We start from the raw sequence: 26,238 nt of genomic DNA, 5'->3' as shown, positions 1-26,238 counted from the left end.
CATTAAGCATCTCTGCCATTTCCAAGTTTCCTGTTACTGTTTCTCCCTCCTCACTGAGCAGTGGGCCTACCCTGTCCTTGGTCTTCCTCTTGCTTCTAACGTATTGATATGGCCCATTTAGTCTTAGGGCACGTCTACACTTCAAGCTGGTGGGTGTAATTTTACTCCATGTCCTAGCTCCATTCAGCACAGGAGCTGGGGAGGACTTCAGGGAACCAGATACAATTCACTGATTCAATCAGTTAGTCACCCTGAGTACATGCCTAGCATCTCAGATAGGTGCTTATTCAGGCAGCTAGCACCTCCAACCACCATGGTTACACATGCTAACTCAGTCATAGCTAGTGCAGTATGTCTCCTTAAGCTGTTAGTTGCCTAGGAATGGGATTCACAAAAGCCAGCAAGCAGAATGGGGAGCCACCCAAGCTAGCCATGGGGGGAAATGCCCAGAAGAGGGGATTGAGCTAAGCCCTGCCCCTCAAAGGGAGTTAGGTGCCTGAGTTCAGGCTTGAGGGAAGCATCTTCTTCCACTCAGGAGTCTCAGCCATGAATCCTCTTCTATAGTGAGGTGCCTAAATCAGGTTAGCCCTTTCTCTGAACCATTGATGGTGGTGCTCTTATAACCAATAACTCAGTGGTTAGGCCACTCACCTGGAAGGTAGGAGTCCTGAATTCAAATGTGCCTGCCCAATGTGGAGCAGGAACTTGAACCCAAGTCCCCTGCATCCCCTATGAATGCACTAACGACTGGGTTATTGGGGGCATACTAACTCTTCCTATTTTTTTTTTTTAATGCTTGGTGCAATCCAGTAGATGGTCTCTGAGTGTCTCCCAGATCAGGACCTGGAGATACAAGAGTCAGGGGAACACCTACTTTGAGGATCCTGTTTGGGTTTAGGCATAAGTTTGGCACCAGAATTTAGGTGGCTTTGCATATGCCCACCAGCAGAAACTTAAGTATCTATAGGGTTTTACCAGTGAAAATTTAAGTGCCAAAGAATTTCACCATCTATAGGTAGTTAGGCAGATTAGACAGAACTGAGCAGGTGTTTTGAGGATCTAAATTTTGGATTTAAGTGTCTAAAGTCTCATTTTGTGGTTTATGCTCTAAGTGGCTTACCCAATGTCAAAGGAAGCCTGTCATGGAGCACAGAACTGAACATAGGTCTTCAGAGTCCTGGGCTGGCACCCTAACCACTAGATCATACATCGTCTGTGGTAACTTACTTAACAGTCTTCAGCCTTGGCATTCTCTCTGAGTTGGCTGTTCCTGGGATTTCTCTGTTCCAGACTCAATTTCCCCCTGACCAGAGAGTCCCTCCCTTGTATCCATGGTAGCATCAATTAGTCTCCAAGGAACAATCAGCATTTCCCTACATGGTTAACACCTGCTACTTTTATAGGTGAGCATCTTCAAAAGATACTTGGCATGAAATAGGACATAAATAAACTTGTCATCTTGCATGATCTGAAGACTTCTAATATACAGAATATCATTGCTGGCTTATGAATATACTACAAAGGGAATGTAAATATTGCAGGGAGAAGTTGTAATTACATTCTCCTGGGGTTGAGATGTGAAAATGAGCTACTACAAAAGTTTTTGTAAGGGGAAAGCATAGAAATAGTATTCCATGGAAATATCTTTGAATGTTTTTAATTAACTACAAGAAAAATTAGGAATGCCTTAGCATGTGGAACTTTCTAAGGACTGAAATATTTTGATGATCATTAAGTCAGTTTTGCTGCAAATGAGACTTCACTTTGTTTCTTAGTTCTATGACAGAAACTTTACATACAATACTTTGGTGGCTAAATTTACATCTTGCATGGATGATAAATTGGTCAGAGAACAGATGTAAATAATAAAATCACCTTTAATTAGGCCTGGGAACTTTCATGTCTGTTGCATCTGTTACATCAGATCTGAATTTGGGCTTGTAGAAGAGTTCCATCTTAAGGGCTCATGGTCAGAGGCTAGTGAACCTGTGATGTCAGTTGACCCCACTCCTCCCCTCCAATTAGATTGAAGAAAGAAGACTAGGTGAATCAGATGCAGGAGGTGTGAGTGAGTCTTAGTTGTAGGAAGCAATAAAGAAGAGCTCTCAGGAGTTATCTGGGAGAGAGCTACAGGAAAGCCCCGGGAGAGAGCTACAGGAAAGCCCCGGGAGAAAGCAGAGTTTGAAGGGGAGCCAGAACCAAACTTTTGGTAAGAACTGACTAAAGCTGGGGGTGCCTAATGAGCAGAAGTCTAGGGCAATGCCCCAAGGAAAAAGGGGAAAATCCATCTTGGTTCGGGAAGCAAGAGTTGTTTTGGTAGGGCAGATCACCTAAGCAGGGGTAGGACCTGCAGGTAGGGAGGCCTGAGGAGTGGAGCCTGTTGGGGAGCCCTCTGGGCAATGACCTGAATGAAGGGCTATGGGAAAACTGTTCACTCAGACAGGGAGTAGGGCCCTGTAAGAGGGGCTAAAAGCTGGGAGAAAGTGCTACTATTGACTTTGTATAGGTGACTGAGGGGTGGTGTCCCTGCAGAGGGGCATAGAAAACCAATTGTATCTTTGTGGTCACTGTGAATTGTAGAATAGTTTTACTACAGATTATTTGGGCAATTTAACCTGCTAGAATATATGAAACAATGCACCGTGACGTATTTGCATTGAACACTAAACCTTAGATCGACTTAGATACATGGCTCAGGGGTTGGAAAAATTCAACCTCCTGAGAGATTTAGTTAAGATAGCAGTAGGTTGACTGAAGTGTTCCTACTCAGAGAAGTGGATTTACTAGTGATGGAGTAATGTCTTCTGTCACCGTAGTGTCAATGCTACAGCGGTGCAGTTGCAGGATACCTTAGAAGATTACGCTCCCAAGGCATGACTCTTGCGTGGATGGCAGGGGAGGGGCGGGGGAAGGAAAACTAGGGCAGGCACAACTGCTGTGCCACTGGAGGACATGGTAGGTGGAGCTTCTCTATGCAGGCCTGCTGAATTTTGTCACCAGTGTTACACAGCTTAGCTCTCATAACTGTAACTGTACACAAAACATCTGTCCATTATGGTCAATGGACAGAAGTTAGGGCATATGGTATACTCTGAGGAGGGAAAGTAAAGCGTGGGGGGGGGGGGCGCGAGAGGCAAGGTGGGTGTGAGAGGCAGAGGAAGTGAAAGTGACAGCTTAAACTACCTCTTTTCCAAATTATCAAACTGCCATTTGAGAAGTAGCTTAAAGGGACTTTTACTTTCTAATGTAAAAGATCAGTAGATTTGTCCAAAGTGAGCTGAAAATGGCTGTCAGAACTCCAACTGCTATAGAAAGAGCATCTGGATTTCTGGTGGACGAGAAATTGAGGAAAGTATTCAAAATAGTCTAGGTAGCCTGTGGTGTTTTTTTATTTTATTTTATTTTTTGTTCGTCTTGTTTGTTTTCTGTTTAAAGAGCAAGAATATTGGGGGTGGCGGGGAACTCAATAGTTGAGAAAACTCTTTTAACCTTTTCTACTACGGACTTCTCTCAACACTTCAGTGGGAGCTACCTTTCCTACAGGACAGACAAAATATTTTTTTTAAAGAAATGAAAAGTAAAATTAGAGTGCTGTACTCAAATAGCAATCAACTACTCCAGGATATGCATTAGTAAGACTGGCATGCTTCTGAGGTAGCTAAAGCACAGGGCTGAGGAACATGCCTGAAATGTGCCATAATAGCTTACCTATGCAGACCCATTCATGGCTTATTGCTTTAGTGACATATTCCCAGGAAACAGAACATCACATGAGTCAGTGTGGCTGTGGACACTTCTTATGCAAAGTCTCTCTGTCCATTTGAGCCAACTTGATGTCACAGCTATGAACCTCACTCCCAGTGGCACACAACTGGGACCTTATCAGAAACATGCCTATTATATTATACCCCTTACCCACTCTCAAGCTGTCTCTGTTGCAGACAGCTGGGAATTCCTCTCAGTTCAGTGAAAAGCAGATGAATCAGAGTATTCAACAGTGCATGAGGAGGAGCTGAGTCAAATTACTGGTTTAGGGCTTCCAAGTTGCCTTTAAATTAGGTTAAAACTTTTAAAGTTCCCCTGTACTTTCAAGACATCCTTATTAAAAAACTGATATTTTACTGTAATTGCCCTGTATAATGCAGGGAACTGGACTAGATGATTGAGATCCCTTCCAGACACAGTCATAAGCTAAAATGTTTTCTAAAACCTACAGTACTTAAAAAAAAAAGACACACACACACACACACACACACACACACACACGCGCGACAGCTTGGGGTACAGGGAGTGGGGGAGAGTTGAGAAAAAAATCCCAGCTGGACTGGTGTGGGAACTATGAGGGGCTGGCGGATTGGCAAGCAAAAGGGTGGGAAATGGCTGTTTTTAACCTTCTTCTCCTTACCTTTCCCCCCCACTCCATGAGACTTGTTGCCTTTATTGCTGAGTCAGAGCAGGCAAACAACATGGAACACTTAGTGTATGGGCTGGTGAGGACTCCAGCACTGAAGGGATGGAAGCACGCACTAAGATTCTTCTGCCATCCATTAACGAGTGGCTCTGTCTGCCATAATTGCCATGAAATATAGGCGTCTAGTTTATTTAAGAAAAGCTAAGCATATCTGAAATATGAGATGATAAGCCTTTGTTTAAGATACATGCTATCTTAGATGCATGTCTTGAGCTATATGATTTAAGCTAAAGCCTGGCCATAACTGGTTAGCCAAAGGAAAATATTGGGTATGATTCTCCAGTGCCTTGACCTTGTGTAGTCATTTGCATGTGCAAAGTGGATGTAACACTGTTAAATGAGAATTCTCTGCTTAGACTAGTTGTCATTTACAGCTGTGGGGAAATAAATGTAAAATGCTACAACATAAGTGGAGACTCAGGCCTGTAGTCTATGTGAAAGGATCATGCATCAAGGTCTTTGGAACTTAGATTCTTGGCTGCTGTCGATTGGCGTAGCTTCATCAAAGTCAATGACCTATTGTCACCTGGAATCAGCTCAGAATCTATCTTCACCAATTCAGTGAACTTGATTTTTAGGCACAGAAAATAGGAAATCATTGGGGAAAAAAAACAGGTTCTTCTCCACTTGCAACCTGGAGAAGACTAGATAAGGTAGACATTTCTTAACAACCACTAGTTGATTTCCTCTAAAAAAGAGGTATTCCCATGTCTGATTATAACAATGGCTGTAATTACATTCTTACAGTTAAGTTTGTCACCAGAAATTATTCAAAAATACCATTCCTGGGTGTTTTTAGTCAATGGGTGCTTTGAATTACAAATGAAAGATTGAAAAACAGGTGTTATTGAGAGAGAATGGAATTTGTTTGTTTGATTCATCTTTCAGTTTAGTCAACACCGTTCAAAATTAGAAATGTTATTGCCTACTTGAAAGTTTACCTAAACCCCAAATATGGGAAATTAGAATCCATATTAATGTGTTTGCATGCACACAGGACCTCCAGGCCCAATGTGTCTGAACTCAAGGAAACTAAGTGACCTGTGTCCAAGGAACCCATTAAATGGTAAAGCTGTAAGCCCACTACCTGATTCTTACCTCTGGTATTACCCATATGCATCTCCATTTCCTACATCCTTACGCAGTGCCATAGGTAAATGCCACACTTCAATCAGAAAAACCCACAACAAAATAGAACTGCATTCAGTAGGATTGCTGGTTTGAAAGGACTTTCTTGCTCTTTCTTATATACCTCTAGCTGAGTCAAAAACCGTGTTGACACGTTTTAGTGGAGAACCAATGACCAGAGCAATATATAGGTGGGGAAATAATTAAGGAAAGCAGAACACCAGGATGCTGGAGGGGTGGGGGAGTCCCCTTCGGAAGAAGATGTGACTAACTGTCCTTTTTTTTTTGGAGGGGGGGGGATATGGAATTCTAATTAGATTGCTCAGACTCTATAAGACTAAAATGTTCTTCCTTGTATTCTTAAAACAAGAAGGGACAAAGCAAAAGTTTTTTCTGAACTGGAATGTCTGGCTGCCCCAGTCCTAAGACTGTGTTTTCCCAAGCTGAAGAGGCTGCTTTAAGGCAATCTGATTTTTGGGGTGCTTTTTTCTTATGAGAGAAAACAAAGCCAGTTTTCTGGCTTTAGATTATTTGTTATCCTTTATGCCATGGGGGAAAATATTATCCAGTCTGATTAAAATATTTCAGATTAAAAAGCAATCTTGTTCAACAAGTCGAGAAAAATCTTTGTGGAAATCATTTCCATGTCATGTACAGAACATGTACAAGAAAAGGCTAATATAATAGTAGTGTCCTGCCAAGAGCAGCAGAACTGTTATAATTGAATGTTATATCTAATGGTGCTGAGAAGTTACACATAGTGGCACTAATCCAAAATGATGCATGATCTGATCATCTGTTTGAAGCAGACTACGGCTTGTTTTTCTTCTCCTACAGGTTTAAATCAAAAGGAACCTCACTGACGTTAATGCATAAAATATGAAATGTAATAAATATGTAAATAGGGGCTTACAACTTCAAAAGCGACTGCCAGAGTGATTTAAAGGGGCATTAGCTTAAAGAGAATCGGCTCCCTAGTGTTTTTTAGGGTTCCCATTCTATGCTTAGCAAAGTTTTTTTTATGCAGGTGCTGAAGTGGATCAGACACAGCATCACATTAGTGGTAGCACTAAAAATCTTATTTTGAACTCTGTTCCTTTTTCATTCCTAGTACAAGTGCTGACTGTTATGCTGGTTTGAATCCTCTAAATGACTTTGAGACAGTAATATGGTGATGACAGCCACTTGCTAGTGTGAATTTAAATTTACCTTGTCCTGCATCATTTAAGCTACAACAGACACTGACAGCCAGCGGTCACAGGAAGAAAATGCGGTTGGTTAAGAATTGCTTCTCCCAGCAAGCAAATAATGATGGGTTTAAAAAAAAAAAAAATCTTCACAGACACTGAGATGAAATATTGCATCCATAACAACGTAAATGGGATACCGTGTTGCTGATTGCTACAAATAAACACAACCCACTAGCCTGCATTTCTATCAACCTTTGTTACTGAAATTTAGGAGAAAGATGGCCATAAAGTGCCACGAGGCTAGCCACTAGAAATATGTTGGCCCTCTGAGACAGAGAGACATTTTCTACTCCACTGTCTGATGGACAAGGAGGTGTAGGAAAGTTATTGATCATAAGAGACTTGTCATGATAAAAGTGATCAGAAAAACTGAGCCTAACTCTGGGAAAAAGAACATAAGAATGGCCATACTGGGTCAGAACAAAGGTCCGTCAGGCCCAGTATCATGTCCTCTGACAGTGGCCAATGGCAGCTGCTCCAAAGGGAATGAAGAGACAGATTATCATCAGGTGATCCATGCCCTGTCACCCAAACCCAGCTTCTGGCAAACAGAGGCTAGGGACACCATTCCTGCCCTTCCTGGCTAATAGCCATTGATGGACCTATCCTCCATGAATCTATCTAGTTCCCATTTGAACCCCATTATAGTACTGACCTTCACAACACCCTCTGGCAAGGAGTTCCAGAGGTTGACAGTGCATTGCATGAAAGAATACTTCCTTCTGTTTGTTTTAAACCTGCTTCCTATTAATTTCATTTGCCCCCTTGCTCTTGTATTATGAGAAGAAGTAAATAATACTTCCTTATTTACTTTCTCTATACCACTCATGATTTTATAGACCTCTGTCATATTCCCCCTTAGTCCCCTCTTTTTTGAGATGAAAAGTCCCAGTCTTATTCCTCTCTCCTCATATGGAAGCCGTTCTATACTCCTAATAATTTTTGTTGCTCTTTTCTGAACCTTTTCCAATTCCAATATATCTTTTTTTGAGATGGCGCAACCACATCTTCATGCAGTATTCAAGGTGTGGGCATACCATGAACTTATAGAGGCAATATGATATTTTCTGTATTCTTATCTATCCCTTTCTTAATGATTCCCAACATTCTGTTTGCATTTTTGACTGCGGCTGCACATTGAGTGGATGATTTCAGAGAACTACCCACAATACTCCACGATATTTCTTGAGTGTTAACAGCCAATTTAGACCCCATCATTGTATATGTATAGTTAGAATTATGTTTTCCAATGTGCATGACTTTGCATTTATCAACGTTGAATTTCATCTGCCATTTTGTTGTCCAGTGACCCAGTTTTGTGAGATCCTTTTGTAACTCTTTGCAGTCTGCCTGGGATTTAACTATCTTGAGTAGTTTTGTATCATCTGCAAATTTTGCCACCTCACTGTTTACTCCTTTTTCTAGATCATTTATGAATGTTAACTAGGACTGGACCCAGTACAGATCCCTGGGGGACACCACTATTTACCTCTCTCTATTCTGAAAACTGACCATTTATTCCTACCCTTTTGTTTCCTATCTTTTAACCAGTTACCAATCCATGAGAGAAGCTTCCCTCTTATCCCATGACTGCTTGCTTTGCTTAAGAGCCTTTGGTGAAGGATCTTTTCAAAGGCTTTCTGAAAATCTAAATACACTATATCCACTGGATCTCCTTCATCCACATGCTTGTTGACCCCCTCAGAGAATTCTAGTAGGTTGATGAGGCATGATTTTCCTTTATAAAAACTATGTTGACTATTTCCCAACAAATTATGTTCATCTGTGTCTGACAATTTTCTTCTTTATGATAGTTTCAACCAGTTTACCAGTACTGAAGTGAGGCTTACAGGCCGTAGTGGCCAGGGTCACCTGTGAAGCCCTTCTTAAAAATTGTCATCATGTTAGCTATCCTCCAGTCATTTGGTACAGAAACTGATTTAAATAATATGTTACAGACTACAGTTAGTAGTCCTGCAATTTCACATTTGAGTTCCTTCAGAACTCTTGGGTAAATACCATCAGGTCCTGGAGACTTATTACTGTTTTAGTTTATCAACTTGTTCCAAAACCTCCTCTAATGACACCTCAGTTTGGGACAGTTCCTCAGATCTGTCACCCAGAAAGAATGTCTCAGGTTTGGGAATATTCCTCATATCCTCAACAGTGAAGACCAATGCAAAGAATTCATTTAGTTTCTCTGAAATGGCCTTATCTCTGAGTGCTCCTTTAGCATCTCAATAGTCCAGTGGCCTCACTGGTTGTTTAGCAGGCTTTCTGCTTCTGATGTATTTACAGGGTTTTTTTGCTATTACTTTTGGCGTCTTTGGCTAACTGTTCTTCAAATTCTTTTTTGGTCTTTCTGATTATATTTTTACACTTCATTTGCCAGAGTATATGCTTTTCTTCTATTTTCCTCATTAGGGTTTAGTTTCTACTTTTTAAAGGATGCTTTTTTGCCTCTCACTGCTTCCTTTACTTTGTTCTTTAAGAAAAGACAGATGTGCTATCATACTATATAGCAATCTACCATCTGATCAGGAATGCACAGTAAAGACAAGTGGACACATGAGATGAAACCCAAACACAACATATAACTCTATCCTGGGTAGGTCATCCCCACCTCTGACAGAGATCTGAGGGGGATTGGTCTTTGGGAACACTTGTCATGCTGATCATTGGACTGAATTGGAATTGCATTACTAGTCCACTCATTAATATAAGCAAAGGACTCATGATTTCCTTTCTAGGTCCTAGGAATCAGTGTAAGGAAGGAAGCTTGGTATAAAGGAAGCCAAGTCTTATTAAGTATTCCTTAACAAGATGTACAAATGCTATTTTTGACGTGTGTATGAGGTAAATCTGAGCAGTCAAAGGTCACCTATTCTTGAAAAGAGAGACCGTGTAAACTCTTACTTTGGATATATGAACAAAGCCCCTGAACTGCATAGAAGTGATCTCTTCGTAAGAGATTTCCCAATAACTCCTCCTCTCTGCTACTGTTATGAGATTGTGCCCTAACTGCATTTAATTTCCTAGAAACACTAGAAGGTCATTATGTCCCTAATATTTCCTAAAACAAAATTCTTCTCTCCAATTTGCATAGCAAATTTAATTGTAAATATTCTGCTTTCCCTCTAGCACAAGCATGGAAACTAGAATATTGAATCTCTAGGCCAAATCCTAAGGACCAGTAGTCTGGTGCCTAGTGCTGATTTCAGGGGGGAAGGGCGGGGGGCAGAGCTCTAAATCACCTCTGCTCTCTGGGCTGCTATAGCTGGCCCAAGGAGCAAATGAGAGCAGTCTCAGGACTGCCTTAAATGATGACCACTGCATTAGCCCCTAGCAGTTAAAACAACATATGTGGATCACTAGGCTATGTGGGCATTCTGCCCACATCCCCTATTCTTCATCTATCCTACTATGTTGTAGAGAAGCTTAATGTTGAAGGTGGCATCCAGTTGATGCTATACCACTAGAAGCTTGCTTATAGTTACAAAGGGAATTCTCAGCAGGCTATCTAAAAAGCCTATAAGTCTATCTTTCACTTCAGGAGTGGTGCAAGGCAGGCTAAATGGAGCCGAGGATAAGGCCCAGTATCTGCCCTGTGGATCTGAGAGGCAATCTTTGCCGTGAATGTAAAAATGATGATGTGGTGATAAGATGACTGCACACTTGATATTCTGGGTTTTTTAGCTGATGATGACCGTATCTTCATTGCTGCCTTTGCCCTTGGAACATTTAAGAAACTAGAATTAATAATGTGAAGCACCTTAATTCATTTCAAAAGACTGAGTAGAAATGTCAGGAAAATAAAGGAATAACAGCATTGTTAATAGACCACAAAATAACAGTTTTCAGTAGATCAGTAACACTACCAGCAAGGTAACTGCCTGCCTTTATTCCCTATGATAGATATAGAAGAGGTTTGCACTAATCCTCCTGGTCTTGCTGCATAGACCACACTGCTTAGACACTCCTCAAGCAATTTCTGTCAGCATTCCTTGTAAAATATTGTTTTGGCATCGTCCCTCCAATCAGAATTATAGGTCAGAGGCTTTTCTCCCCCTCTCCATTAGTTTATGAAGACAGAGAAAGTTGGAGGGAGTGGTTTAAGGAGAGAATGAGAGCAGAGGGAAAGGGAATATTTGCTGCCATGCTCACTGTTGAAAGCTAACTATAAATATACACTGCAAAGCCACACAACCTCTAGGAATAAAGCCTAACAGAGGCTTATTATAGAGAACTCGGATGTCTGAAAACCATATTTAGAATTGCTATAGAAAAACATTCTAAAATTGCAGTTGCTGTCTACATTGAATTTTTCCTCATTAAAATTACCAATATAAATGTAGGCTTCTTCAGTGCCCTGATTTGTTTCTTTCTTTTGGGCATTGCCTGTTGTTATGAATGTAGTCACTGCAGTAGATGAATACAATGTGACCACCCTCCCCAAGCTGGCAGAGAGGCTTCTTTCCATCCCCAAATGGGATTGCATCAGCTTTAAAGGTTTTCTTTAAATGAGAACCGTGTCTGGACGTGGAGAAACAATCACTTCTGTCCAAGGAAGGAATACATGTTTGCTGTTTTTCCCCATGTGCAAATGCAGTGTCTCCTATGATAAAAATATTACGCTCCTGACAGTGATGCCACAATGGTAATTCATGACTATGTATATCTGATCTTGTCTGCTTTTGCTTATGTCACTTTATTTTGCCTCTTTCTCCTCACTCCTTTTTAGTCTGCTTCGTTGCTGATTACTTCGCTTGTGGCAACAGGAAGCGGTGTGCACTATGATAGCAGAGAGAATTAAAGGGTTTCATGAATTGCATGGGCCAATAAGGGATTCCTTTGCTGTGATATAAAGCAAAAACTAGATATTTTTGATCTGTCACTCTAGCAAACCTGCATTTCCCAGAAATGAGACTATATTGCATGAAAAGGGGAGAGGAAGGAGGTGGATACTTAACTACAGGTCTTGTGCTAGACGAAACATTCAAGGCATTCTGAAAACTTTTGCTACTGTAGGTACCAATAGTCACTGAAGAAAAAGTTGTCTATGGTCATCTGGGTTCTGACCAGCACAGCTGGGCAAATAAAGGAGAATAAAGTTGATCAATGTTTTCTAACAATCACATCAACAAAACCAGGGACAGTTCTATGGAATGCAGGGGGAAACATTAAAAGTGTGAGCAGGGCTGTCCAGAAGATTCAGGGGGCCTGGGGCAAAGCGGAGGAACTGCAGCGCTTGTACTCACCCGGCAGTGGTCCGGGTCTTTGGCGGCATTTCGGCAGCGGGAGGCGCTTCAGTTGCTCCACATCTTCGGCAGGACTGAAGGGCCCCCCGCTGCCGAAGACCCAGAACGCCGCCGGGTCAGGGCTCGTGGGGCCCCTGCGGGGCCCGGGGCCTGAGGCAAATTGCCCCACTTGCCCCCCCTGGCTGCCCTGAGTATAAGGATTATTGTGCAACTCATACCATACTTTATGTGGAGGATAATTTGTCCAGCTCTGTCAAGATAGCCTTAATGTAAAAGTTTCTTCTGGAAGAGCCTCAATTAGGCTGAGCTGCTATGTGAGGTTTTGAACACCATCTTTTATGTCTATCTTTAGTCCATGTATTCCCTTCCCTAAAATGACTTAGAGTGTCAACATTAGAGCTGAGCTAAAAGCCTCTCTTTTGCTTGCAGAATTCCAGGAGCAGACTATGATTTCTTTGAAATTATACGTTATTTACATTTATTAAAGTCATATTGAACTGTAGACTGTAAGCTCTTTGGGACAGACTGTCTCCTATTATATGTCTACCCGGTGCCTGGCAAAATAGGGACGTGATGCTGAGTGGGATTTTCTGCCTGCTACTGTAACAAAAATAATACTCTCTGAGGCTCTGTTGGTTAGCTGTGATTGTAAAGACGATTCATGTGGTACTTCTTTTTTCCCTTATTGGATGAGAGCGCATTTCTGGTGCACCAAAAAAAAAAAAACATTATTGCAGCTTTGAAGTTCCATTTCTGTGAATATTCAAGCAAATAACTTGGATATTTCCAAGAATATTGGTACTAGTAAAACTCAATTGGTGAAAAGTTTGAAGACGGTAAAGCCAATGGGTGTTGTACCTGCTTGCACCAGGTTTGAACTTGACCCATCTTATTTTGGTGCTGTAAGTACAGTAAGAGTCTTTTACTAGGGTTAAGAAAATGGGGGTGGGGAATTGCATTTAATGAATGTAAATTATTTCATACACACACTGAGCTAGAACAATTGAGTTTATTTCAAACAGCAGAACATGCATTTTAATTCATAACTTCAGAAACTCTATATAAAATATTCCACACCAAAAAACTAACAAAAACAACTAGCCCCCAAATATGGTTATGGAAAAGAAACTGATAAAACAACATGTAAGTCATTAATATTAAACAGAGTGTATACTATCCTCATTAACTCCAACAAAACATTATTTAACAAGATATTTCATATTAAGAATAGCATAGAAAGAAGGCAAGAACAGACCTCTTAAAACAATCACAGCACTAATTATCCAAAAGATCATTGTGTGAAATTAGAAGATTAAATGCCGTTTTAGTAAAAATAGATGCTGTTCTAACTACATTTTAAAATGTTATATTCTTAAAAAAAAAAAAAAAAACACCTTGACTCCTCTACATCAAAAATATAAACTTTAGGGTAATTTAGGAGATGTTCCTGTATGAAAGCAGGACAAATAATTGAGCACACCCTTCAGAATTGGGATTACCCCAAACACACTCATCTCTTAATGACAAAGGCACTAACAAACTGAAACCAGGAGATGCAATATGGGATGAGCCAGTGCTTAGAATAGTAAAATGACAAGATTCCCATAATCCCTTGCCAGAGATCTGGGGAAAAGATCATTAAAAACCAGACAATTTTGATTATCTCTCTAGGACAAGTACAAACTTTTTGTGAATGGGGAGAGAATAGTGCTGCACTTATGCAATACAATTTCTGAGCCTAATATTTCTAGGGATGATCCCTCCAGACACAGCATCTCATCCAGCCAGGGAAAGTTAAATTAAGTTCCCTTACCTCTTTTGGTATGTTAAACAATGTAATGCTTGTTGGCTTTGGTATAATCTGTAGACAGCAACTCTGTACCTAAGAAATTTATTCTAGTCACACAGCCTGCAGCAGGCACTACATTTTACTGTTGATATGACCACTTTATAAAAGAATGTCCCTTCAATTAGCAGATGCATGCTTCTCTAAGATCTAAGGGTGAGGCTCCACTTAGGGACTTAAGATTTCTGACACTCAGAACGCCACAATGCCTAACTTTTAGGTATGTAGAAAATCCCAGGAACACCGCTGTGCGCTGCAAATCCTGAAAGCATGGAAATTCATGGTAAATCCTAAATTATAAGAATCTTTTTAAATGTACTCAGGACCTTATCCAGCAATTTTAGGGATCCTCAAAATTCTTAAAACTGTTTCAAAGAATATTCAAAACTATCAATTTTTCTTCATGACTCAACATTGTCCGTTAGCACAAGTTTAAGCAACTAGCTGTTGCCTTTCCAGTTTATTCCCATGACTAGCAGCCACTTGTTTTTACAAGCCCCTCAACAGATTTCTGCACGGCCCAAGCAACATTCCATTTTGTTAAACATGTCTTCAATCTTTAATTATCTTACACTGGATTATTAGTGAGATGTCTCTATTGGTGATGTATTTCTGCTCCCATTTCTACTGCCGCCTTATGCTGGAGACAATGATGGATTATAAGAATTGCAAAAACTCCATCTGTGCCTACCCCCAGTACATTGGGAGGGACCTGGGAAATAGGCCAGGCAGCTGTGAGGTAATGATCCATAGGGCTTTCTGATAGTGGAGCCTGTTTTAGTCTCCCTTCCTCCCTCTTGTTTCCCAAGATCCTTTTTGCCTTGCTGTTTAACTGTTAGGTTTGCCAAGCCCAAAAGTGCTATGTGACTTCATGAGCTGATTTTCTGCAGCAATAATCTAAAGTGGAAAAAACATCCCTTTGCCATAGGGTCAAAAAGGGTCAACAGAAAAAGGGCAGGGGCTTAAGTGAGAAGCCTCTAAATCAGCTCCACAACTAGTCAGCACACTGTGCAGTGATAAGCAACAAATCAAATGTCTGATACCATCTACCAACATGATCCTGTATTCCTGGCACACCTAAAAATGTCCACAACTTTACTGGCAGGAGAATTGGATGCACAAAAGATACAGTAGTAGACTCCTAGGGTGCATCTACACTGCACTTAACCAGTGGCACTGAGTCTGAGCCTGGGTCAATAGGCTTGAGCTGTGGGGCTATAAAATTGCAGTGTAGACATTCAGGATTAGGTTGGAACCTGGGCTTTGAGACCCTTACTTCTCAGGGCCTGGGCTTAAGCTTAAGCCTGAAAGTCTACATTGTAATTTTATAACCCCAAGAGCCTGAGCCAGCTGACCTAGGACACCCAGGCAATGCCACAGGTCTCTTTTTGCAGTGTAGATGTAACCCTGGAGGAAAAGATACTCATGTATGACTAGTCTTGGAAGAATTAGATTTTTATTGGTAAATGTTGACTTCACTGTGTACACACAAGCTGAGAAATATTTCCACTGATGGGAACAAAAATGTTCTGATAGGCAAAATATAAAAAATGTTAGAATCATAGAATATCCGGGCTGAAAGGGATCTCAGGAAGTCATTTAGTCCAACCCCCTGTTCAAGGCAAAAACCCAATCCCCAGGCAGATTTTTACCCCAGTTCCCTAAATGGCCTCTTCAAGGATTGAGCTCACAATGGTGGATTTAGCAGGCTGATGCTCAAACCACTGAGCCATCCCTCTCCTAATAAGTTGCTTGAACTTATTAGAGTTTGACTTTGTATATTTTGACACATGCTATTGCCAATTTGTGTTTAACAGTTTGAAGCCTTCACATCTTGAATCACATCTACCATTTGATAACTATCCTCTGACACCGCCATAATTTCCCACAATTGTAAAAATTTTAATATCTTGTCAAAATTATAAAAAAATCAAATTCTGCCAAGTCTGTGTGACAAATGATTAATTCGTTGGTTGGTTGTTTTGTTTTTGATGGAATGGATGCAGCAACTTGAATGTGGTAATGTAACATTTGATATTCTATATCTCACAATGTTACAGAGGACTGGAAAAGACTTTGTGGGTTACAGAGTCTAGTCCTCTATCACTGGCACCCCTGTCATAAAATCCCATTCATAAATATATCAAATACCATCTTAAAATTAGTTGTCTGCCCTCACTGCTCCTGTTGAAAGGCTGTTCCAGAACATCACAATTTACCATATAATTTTATCAAAACAAACACCACCCAAAGTCCCATGGAGCTAGCTTAATGCATACTTAAACTTCAAGATGTTAGACTTGTACTGTAACGGTAGTTAGGGAGAAGTTTTATTTCCCAAATATCTCACTTAGCTTGAATTATAAATATATGAAATAGGCTCATTGTTATTTGAGTACTACCGGGATGCTTTCACTGCAAAAACAAATATGAAAAATCCTTACTTTCAGGAATTTTGTATAAATGAGTAGATATAAGGAATGACAAATGATGTTACCTTTTGAAAATGTATGTGATCTGTGCAGTCCCAGATCATCATACATGTAGTTCCACATATATGAGATCTTGCCAAAAATGAAAGGACCTATTTGAACTACTGTCATAAACAGATAGCTAAGGGTTAATGTTTCTTTTGCCTGTAAAGGGTTAACAAAGGGAACCAAACACCTGACCAGAGGACCAATCAGGAAACCGGGATCTTTCAAAGCTCAGGCCAGGGAAGTTTTTTGGGTGTCGACGTTCTTGTTTTCAGTTCTGTGCTCTCTTGGCTCTGAGAGAGGATCTTCTCTTACCTTCAGGCTCTTCTAATCTTCTGTTTCCAAGTTGTGAGTACAAATGGTAAAAACACAATAGGTTATATTTTTTTTTGTATTTACATGTGTGTAGTTTGCTGGAATGTTTTTAATGTATATCTTTTTGGATAAGGTCTGTTTATTCATTTCTTTTAAAGCAATTGGACCCTGTATATTGTCAACCTGATACAGAGACCATTTTTATGTCTTTTTCTTTCTTTATATAAACTTCTTTTTTAAAACTTGTTGGATTTTCTTTTCTAGTTGAGGCTCAGGGGGATAGGAATTCTCTGTGCCACGGTTACGCTCTCTCTCAGGGAAAGATGGGAGGGGAAATCTCTTGTGTCAGAGTTGCCAAGCTTACCTTGCAGGGATTAAGTGAGCGGTGAAAGAATGGTTCTCTCTGTTTTGCATTTCAAGGATTACAAATAGGGTGATCGTCCAGGGCCATCCGGAGGGAAGCCTGGATGAAATAAAGAGGAGACAAGGGGAGGGAGGTTATTCCCTTTGTTGTGAGACTCAGGGCATCTGAGTCTTGGGGTCCCCCAGAGAAGGTTTTGGGGAGACCAGAGTGAGGCAGGCACTGGAATTCCTGTCTGGTGGCAGCGATATCAGATCTAAGCTGGTAATTAAGCTTGGAGGGTTCATGCAGGCACCCACATTTTGGACGCTAAGGTTCAGAATTGGGACTTATGCTTATGATAACTACAAATCTAAAAAGTAACTGATTCATGGTGGAAAGCATTAGGAAGTCGATGAGGGAGCTTTACTCTACCCATTCTTCATGTACCTGCTGGAAAACCCACTGTACATATTCCATTAATACTCTAGGTAGAGGGCTGAGCATCCACAAGATGTAGTCCAGGGATCAATCTTTACATGGGCAATGTAGAGACTGGGTAGAAGATAGAATAATCTAAACATCTCAAGGCCTAACAGAGGAGAGGAATTTGCATATGTGTTGGCCTGCTTGTCCTGCATCTGACAACACACTGCTAACAGTTTTCACCTGTCTCCCTTCCTTCAGGTCAGCCCTCAAGTGAGGGGCACCCAGATAATAGGTAGATGTGGGAGTTCAGAGTTAGGATTGATATGGACAAATTATTTACAAGTTTCCTGAGTTTCTCTCATTCAGGTCTTATAAAATAAAACAAAACAATAATATGATATTGACCTTGTTTTAAAGGGCAATGCATGCTCAGTCAGTTGTGGATATTGAGCAATTACTGTGGTTTACGACAGTCTGTTTGCAGTGCTTTGCTGGTAAAAAAAAAAAAAAAAAAAAAGGATTATAAAGTTATCTTAACCAGGATTTTGCTAGGGTGGGGGAGTCTCTCAGTGGGTTAGAATTTGCTGCACCAACTCTGCACCCTTCTCTCCCCCACATTGTAGTACCCAGAAGTATAGCCAGACAAAATGGGGCATAGTGAGAGCATCACCATGCCCTGGCAACTCCTGGCTGTCAGAACAGCCCCTTGAGGCATGAGCAGACAGGCATCACTTACAGCAGATGTGAGGCAACCTTTAGATATTGCAGGGACCAAGACAGTCCCAGGAGCAGGTAGAGTACAGCCACCTTTCCCCTTCTTTCCCTTGCAGGTCCTATTTTGAGTGAATCTCAGCCAGAGCTGAGAATTGGGCTCCCAGAGCTACCTTTCCTATGTAATGTAATTAATCCTATGCTGGGTATTGATTAAATGACTATATAGACAGAAAAGATTAATGCAAAACTGAAAACAGAATTTCATATATTTTAATTAAAAAGTGCTTCCTAGCAAGGTCATATATAACATCAGATAAATCAATAAATAAGGAACATGGAGACAATTTGTTACTTAGACAGCTTCTCTACCCTACTTATTTCTATTTCTTTAGTGAGAGATCCAGAGATGGCTTGTCCTTTGACTTCTATCAAAGCTAAGTTTTTAATAGAATTTAATTCTGAATATAAATAGTAATGAAGTCATAAATGATGTTGACATGAACAAGAGGTTGAAGAAGGGTACAGATAAGGAGAGGCGTCAGACTGATAAGGAAGTCAGTAATTCCAAAATGCCAAAGAAGAAGCAGACACTTAGCTTATTATAGTCTACCTCCTCAGAATCAGGTCAAAAGTAGTATGTAGCTAGCAATTTCTGCCACAGAAAGTATCTGCTGAAAATAAAGCTTAGTACAATCTTTGCCAGCTCAAAACAAGGCCAAATGCTAAATAATAGAAATTGGAGACAGAAAAGAGCATATGCTCCATGCCCCAGGACAGAGAGAGAGTTTTAGTGCTTTGTACAGTCCCATTTTAAATGACCCCCAAGCATTGTGGCTTCTATCACTTCCCTTAGATGTTAGTCCACAGTCAATTAGAGCTCACCCTTAAGACATGTTTATTGCTATTTAACCAAAATATTTCTTTTGGTAAATTTTAATCTAATTAGTCCTAAATATACTTCTGTGTACTACCCTATATATTGCTCTCCTTCCATAGTGTTTACACTCTTTACATAATTATACACAGTTATTTTACCCTCAATTGTCCTTTGGCTCTAATAGTTCATTTTTCTTTTCCTCCTTTGCCTCCAAGGTAAATCTTCTATGAGAATCTCTGACGAATATCATTTGTACCAGATTCCCTAGGAGAATTTTCAAAACACCTTAAAAATTTGTGCTCTTACTCTTACTAAGCCAATTGGGTTGCAGTTGGCTTAGCAGTGGCAGTTTTTCATGTCGATGAATATTTGCTGTGTACTTGTTTTTGGAGGAATGCCTGTCCTGTGAAGAGGAAAGATGGACACGTAGTTGAGGCACAGAACAATTGTTTTGAGATCTGAGTATCACATATTTGGTTATGATCTAGAGCAAGTCATTGCAATTTTTCTGTTTCCATTTCCTCATCTGTAAAATGGAAATATTAATACACACCTACAGTACATTACAGGCAAGGGGACTAAATTACTGAATGCCTGTAACCCATATAGTGATTCTCTGCTGGGAGGAAATACAAATACAAGAAATACAAATTATTTCTTCTTAATTTATACAGAAGCAGGGTATGTCCACTAAATAATCTTCTGCTACACCAAAGATTACTTTTCCCTAAACCAAAGCACATCTGCTCTGTAACACATCTAGAGGCACTGAAGGTACATCTGTATTTATGATGGCATGTAGAGTACAGATGCTGCACTCCTAGTTAGCATGGGTTAAAACAGTGCTGTCGATGAGGCACAGCTTATGCAAGTAGAGTGCTCTACATTCCTGAACCCCCAGGGTACAGATCTTGCATGGCTCTCTGCACACCCAAGCAGTGCCTCCCACTCTATATACACTCCTATTTTTAGCAATGTAGTGTGCCACTACCAGACCCTTTCCCGCTGCAGTGAAAGACTCCAGCCACGGGAGAAGTGTCTGGGAGCGGGGAAAGGTTCCAGCAGTTTGTCAGTACCAGAGACTTTCTCTACTGTATTCTCATTGCCTGAGCCTTTCACTGCAGCATATAGTGCCTGTCATCTACACACTGCCTTGACTGTAGGCTTAGCCTGGAAATGTGCATTTAGAACTTCACTTCACAGTAACTTTGTTACAATATAGAGGGACTAGAAACTGAGAGGGCTAAGCAAGTAATATTGAAGGGCCTACAGCTGGAGTGATAAGAGATGCAACTTATTCTAGGCACAATCTTTTTTGGTGATATAATAATTTTTTTGGCACTGTGTGAGTGTAGGTGTGGGTGCACATAGGAGAGAGAGAGAGTGTCTGTGTGTACCATAAATATTTCAACACTAAAATTTATATACACTAAATGTAATTGTTTTGGTAAGTGTTACCTGTAGGTTGCAGCTACATCTAAAAATACTTTAGTCAGAGAGGGATACTCAGAGAAATGGATAAAATCAACCTTACTGGTGGTTCACCCATTTTCTAAAATGAATGACACCTCAGAGTATATTCAGGTACACAGAACTAGCAAGTCCATTAATAACCGTACCTAGAGACTTCCAGGTATGCAGGGGTTCATGGCTATGAATCCTAAAGCAGGGACCATTAGACTCAGGAACTGGTGATAGTCTTAAGAGCCTGTAATATCTAAAGTACCAGTTCATATCTGGCCCTAGTTGGTACAGGGCAAAAGCCATTTGTATTTGACAGTTGTCTGGTGGCCTCAGTCTAGTTCCTAGGGCTTGATCTTGATTCAGTGAAGTCAATGGGAATTTCACCATTGACCTTAGTGGGAGCAGAATCAAGCCCCTAGTGAACAGGTGTCAAAGCAGAATAAAACAACGGTTCACCTGGTCTGAATGTATTCTGAAGGCATACAGCATACCAAGATATATAGGGTACAATACTACCCATTGGGTATGGGGAGGGAGTTCTTTTCATTTCAGCTGGAAATCAGTTTATGTGCTTAAACATAGCGATTGGTAGCTTGTGCAATATTACTTTATCCTAGCAAATGTAAATACAAAAGCTATTCTTAGTCCTATCAATGTTAATGCTAACTTGTTTAATGCTGCTAAGGTGTCTGAGTTTTGCAAATTTAAGTGATGCATTGTCTAAAGAAACATCTTCTTATATCTTTTTTCTAAATTAACTGTTTTAATTAGTTCTTCTTGTTATATTAGAATTATTGGCAAACAGGAGTGCATGACTGGCCTTCTCCCATACCATCCTTTATTTTATATATGTCTGTCCATTATTTCCTCCCTCGCTTGACATCTTTAATATTTAATTAATATTAATGTTTTAAATTGCTCCTAATAGAAGACCCCTATGCCTTTAAGCATGTTCATTACACATTTCTGGGTCTATTTAAAATTCTGCTCTTCCCTTTTTGATAGACGTGACTGAAATTTTAATACAGTATTCAAAATGGAAATGTACCCCTGATTTATTATATGTGTTGACATTCCATTCTCTTCACTTTTTAAATATAGTTTATTTGCCTATTTGACTATTGTTGCATATTGAGTGGATGTATTCATAGTTATCCACAATGGCTTAATCAAAAACACCATAGAAATTGGAACTGCAATTGAGGCTGGGCTTCTTCAGCAGAGATAAACAGACACTAACCTGTTTTCTCACCCTGGAGGTGATAACTCAGCTCAAAGATGAGGCACAGTGGTGATGCAACTGCCCAGGCTGTACTTGTTTTTTGGATAAAGAAAGCCCTAGAGACTAAATTCCATCAGTCTAGCACCTTTCATAAAAAATTTTCACTCAAAGATTTAAAAGATATTATTCCAATACCCTTGAGGGGGGGGAAAAGCTTTCCTGCACAATGCCCGCCCCCCCAAAGATCTGTGCCATTGTCTGCAGCTGAAATGAATGGTTGGTCTGTGTATTGTCAGAAGAGATTTTTAGGCCACAAGAGAAAATTGTTGCTGTAATTGATCATCCTGGAGGGAGGATGGCAGTGTACTGAAAGATATGGGCAAGAGATAGTCACAAAAGGAGCTGTATTCTTCAGAGCATACAAAAGTGATTCTAGAATTTCCTTAATTGCATTGGCTGAAGAATACGTCTTGGGCTTCCGGTAAAATACTCAACTAACTGAACCAAAAAAAAAAAAAAAATCCAGCCCAGACAAATTTGGCAAAACTCTGACCAGGTTGTTGCCCAGAGGGAGGATTCCTTTTGGTTTATTTGGTAAGCACAGAAGGAATGAATCAAGCCAACGGGTGTAGGACTTCCCTAATTTAAGGCCACTCTTCAGTTTGGCCACCAGATTAGAAAAATCAACCCACACCTGCTTATCTTCTGGTAAGACGTCAATGCAGTTAAAAAGTTAAACACGTAACATTGATGATGTTGTTGTTGTTGTTGTTGTTCTTTTAGGCACTTTTACTGCTATCTTTATGCACCATTTACAATTTCATTTAGGTGGCATTTAATTTTATTTATTGTGCCTATAGATTATTTCAACCTAGAAAATTACAGTCAGAAGTTCTATTTTTACTTTGTGTGTCTTTTCCTGTGTGTTAGTGTGCGTGTGCTAGTGTTCTTCTTTGATTCCTGGATTGTAAACTCTTTAGGTTAGGGGCAGCAATGTCTTCTGTGCATCGATAGCATCTAGCGTGTTGTGGGAACTACACTGCTAATGCATCTCTATCTGTCTCTTATATGCATTTTCTACCAGTAGTTGAACATGATAAAGACTTGGAAGGAGCAAGGGCTGTCTGCTTCAGTTGGTCAGATTGCAGAATTAGGTCCTTATAAAGTAATTAGTAACAAAATTCCTTTCAAATCGGTCTTCTAAAAAATGGAAATCAGCCCAGAGATTCTAACATCACCTTTGGAAATCTCTGCTAACATGTAGGTTCCTGAAAAAGTTTTGAAATCTGACTAAATAATTCTAAAACCAGATTTTTTTATTACAGATTTTTAGCCAGTTAGCTCCAGTTCATGGAGGCATTCTGACCTAATTTTTCTAATGCTTTAACCCATGATGATGATGATTTACACATTTGTAAAAGCTCTGCCAATAGTGAGATCATATTTCTGAGACCAATAGCACTCAGGTTCACTTAAATGCTATGTGACCTCCTGGTGAGAATTACTGTGGTATAATAAATCACACAGGTGCCTCAACATGCAGATTTTATATTAAATGTCATATGTAGTAGAATTCATGATTGTACAAAACTTTCCCAGTGAAGGAAAATATTTGTTTTGCTATGAGCATTCTTTTTCTTAAGAGGAAAACTCAGTGAAAGTGGCAGATTTTCTGCCTTAACGTAACTGCCGTGTTACAACTACTTCTAAAGATGAACATTATTATTTGTATTAGAGTAGATTCCCCAACTGAAAATGCAGTTTCATTGTGCTAGCCACTGTAAAACAAATGGTAAGAAACAATCCCTGCCCTGAAGAATTTACAGTCTAAATAAACAAGACAGATGGAGAAACATGGCCACCGAGTAGTGAAGAGACTTTACAAAGATCACACAGCACTTCAGTGGAAGATCCAGGAATAGAACCCAAATCTCTTGACTCTGAGGCTAGCAGCCTAGCCATCAGATCTGTGGGTTGTACCTCAAAAATAGCTGATCAATTGAGGTATGAGAGGGACCTTCACCTTTTCCTGGTTAAATGGTTGCAGAAACTACAAATTCATATCTAAGAGAAAATTACCTGCATGTCAAGTCTCAAGTCAGTATGATGCTATTGTTACCAGTGGAGATGTACTGTCCAATGTTTTTTGGTGGCACCTTGCTGCTAAAAAAAAAGTGTAGACTACTGATAATGAAAGCTGATACCAGTTGGATGAGGTGTGAATAGTGAAGTTTACTGGAGCATATCTTATTGCTGTAGGGAAAAAGTCTGGGGAAAAATTATTATTGAAAAATTATTGAGCCAGCAAAAGCTGTGAGCACAAGAAGCTGCTATTTTTATAGGTATTTGTATGGCACTCACCTAAGCACCTCACTAGCATCAAGCAATTAGACATTCCAATGCTCCTTCATGGCAGAGAAGTACTATGAGCAATATTTTAAATGTGGGATGTCAGACAATGGCTAAGTGACTTACTAAAGGTTATGCAGGCTCCCTGTGAAACAGCAGGAAATGGAATCTAGATTTTTCTGAATACTAAGCCTGTAGTTCAGCCACAAGCAAAGGTGAAAGTAAGCTGGTACGGTCCGGCGTACCGGCAAGACCCAGTACAATGTGCTGGACTGCACCAGCTTCAGCGGCAGGGATTTAAAGGGCTCTGGGCTCCCCGCCACTGTGGGCATCCCAGAGCCCTTTTAAATCTCGCCCGCATCTCCAGCGGCTGAGCTGGGGCCGAGATTTAAAGGGCTCAGAACTCCCGCGGCTGCAGGCATCCCAGAGCCTTTTGAATCCCTCCGGTAGCTGGGCTGGGGCTGGATTTAAAGGGCTCGGAGCTTTGCGGCGGCCTGAGCCCTTTAAATCCTGGCCCCAGCCCGGCAAGGCTTGGGGTTCCCTGCAGCCACAGGAGCTCCGGGCCCTTTAAATTCCCACCGCAGCTCCATCTGCTGGAGCTGCAGGAGGGATTTAAAGGGCCCGGAGCTCTGCAGTGGCCAGAGCCCCGGGTTGATTTAAAGGCCCTGGAGCTCCCAGCCACAGCCGGTGCCCCAGGGCCTTTAAATCTTGAGATGCTACGCCTCTTCCAGATGAGGCCACGCCCCCTCAGGACTCCAGCACTACTGGTAATTCCTGTAAGTTACTTTCACCCCTGGCCACAAACCATGCTACCTTCCAAGGATGTGTTGCTGCACCCAGTCTTACTCAGCATATTCTTACAGCTATATAGGGTTTGCAACCTAAACAATGACTCTATCAGTAGAGTTCATTATGGCAGCTGGAGTGGTGAGGAAAGGGGGCTTTCCTTGAAAATGTAGCAGAGATTTTTGGCACTGTAACTGGATATAACTGTTCTGGTATAAGGTTAAGTTGATTTATTGCTGGCAACAATAATTGGTGAGAAGGTGAACATTTTTCTCAGCCTCTCAAAGAATAACAGCAGTGGAAGTAAACTTGCATCACAGAAATAGAGGAAATACAAACCCTGCAATGTCTGGTCTAAGATCAAAGTCAAATATTCAATCTCATGATCCAAGGGGAGGGGGGTTAAAATGCATGTAGGAGATGCCAGACATTGATATCCAACTTCCAGATTCTGATTAGAAGCATTAGAAATAGTGTGATCCAATCACTAAAGCTTTCATGACTCCAGTCTTTGTTTCTAGGGTTGTATAAACAGTAAGTCCATTCCATTCTGTACAAGCTATCTTTATTCTCCAATTGCCAGCTCACTACAGCAGTTCCAAAAGTCAGAGACTTCCTGAGATGAATAACATTTTCCCCTCTTCATACTTCTTATGCAAGTGGTATTGTTGGGATGTACTCGTAATTAATTAGTTTTGCCTTTGGAGATAAAAAATTAAATTATGCAGGCTTCACATCTCACTAGAGCCCTCAAACAAAAAGTCTGTTCTTGCTATTCAGTTGAACGTTGAGACTGTAATAAGTGTTCCTTGAGAGAAACTACTTTATTGTGTTGGAATTACCTAAATAAAATGTTCATTTGCTTTTCCTTTTTAAATAATAGTCCATCAATTGCAGTATCATTGAATCGGTGATGAAAGTTAGGATCTTGACTTGGACTTGAATAATTGAGCCCAATTACCTGATAACTATACAGTTTTTATTGGTTCAGGGGCATCTTTGCCAGTGGCATGTCTCACTCTAATGGAAGTAACAAAAAAGTTAGTAGTCTAGCTTTTTTTTCCCCTGAGTCCCGTTCCATTAACATTGCTGTACAAAAACCATAAGCTGCAGGAAATTAAGCATGGTAAAGTCTATTCTTGCTCAATAAAATGACTTTATAAATTCCTCCATTTTAGCACTAGAAAAGTGCAATTTTCTGAAACTGCTACTGTGTAGTAACTTTATACTCCTCTGAAAAGAATTTTATGACAAGTTTTGCTTTGGGATAAGCTTAAAAACTGAAAGTCTATTTTGTATTACTGTGTGTGTG

The sequence above is a fragment of the Chelonoidis abingdonii genome, chromosome 5, assembly GCF_003597395.2.
Source record: "Chelonoidis abingdonii isolate Lonesome George chromosome 5, CheloAbing_2.0, whole genome shotgun sequence".
Classification (NCBI taxonomy): domain Eukaryota; kingdom Metazoa; phylum Chordata; order Testudines; family Testudinidae; genus Chelonoidis; species Chelonoidis abingdonii.
This window is presented reverse-complemented; position numbering follows the sequence as displayed.